We start from the raw sequence: 340 nt of genomic DNA, 5'->3' as shown, positions 1-340 counted from the left end.
CTCCCTGGATATTCGGAACAATATCACAGGTGGGTGTACATCCCCTGCACTACAAAGAATAATATTATCTTCTCTTCCTTTAGCTATTGAGAACATTATCACATGGTGGAGGGGTACACCCCCTGCACTGTTGGGAGCAATATCGTTCTCTCTTATTCTGGATTGTAGGAAAAATATCACAGGCGATGTGTACAGCCCCTGTGATATTGAGAATAATATTATCCTCTCCCAACGTGGATATTAGGAACCATATCACAGGGGGCCTGTACACTTCTTCGATATTGGTAGCAATATCATCCTCTCCTCCCTGAATAAAATAAACTATATGACATGCGGGGTG

The sequence above is a fragment of the Colobus angolensis genome, unplaced genomic scaffold (assembly GCF_000951035.1).
Source record: "Colobus angolensis palliatus isolate OR3802 unplaced genomic scaffold, Cang.pa_1.0 Scaffold269, whole genome shotgun sequence".
Taxonomy (NCBI): Eukaryota; Metazoa; Chordata; class Mammalia; order Primates; family Cercopithecidae; genus Colobus; species Colobus angolensis.
This window is presented reverse-complemented; position numbering follows the sequence as displayed.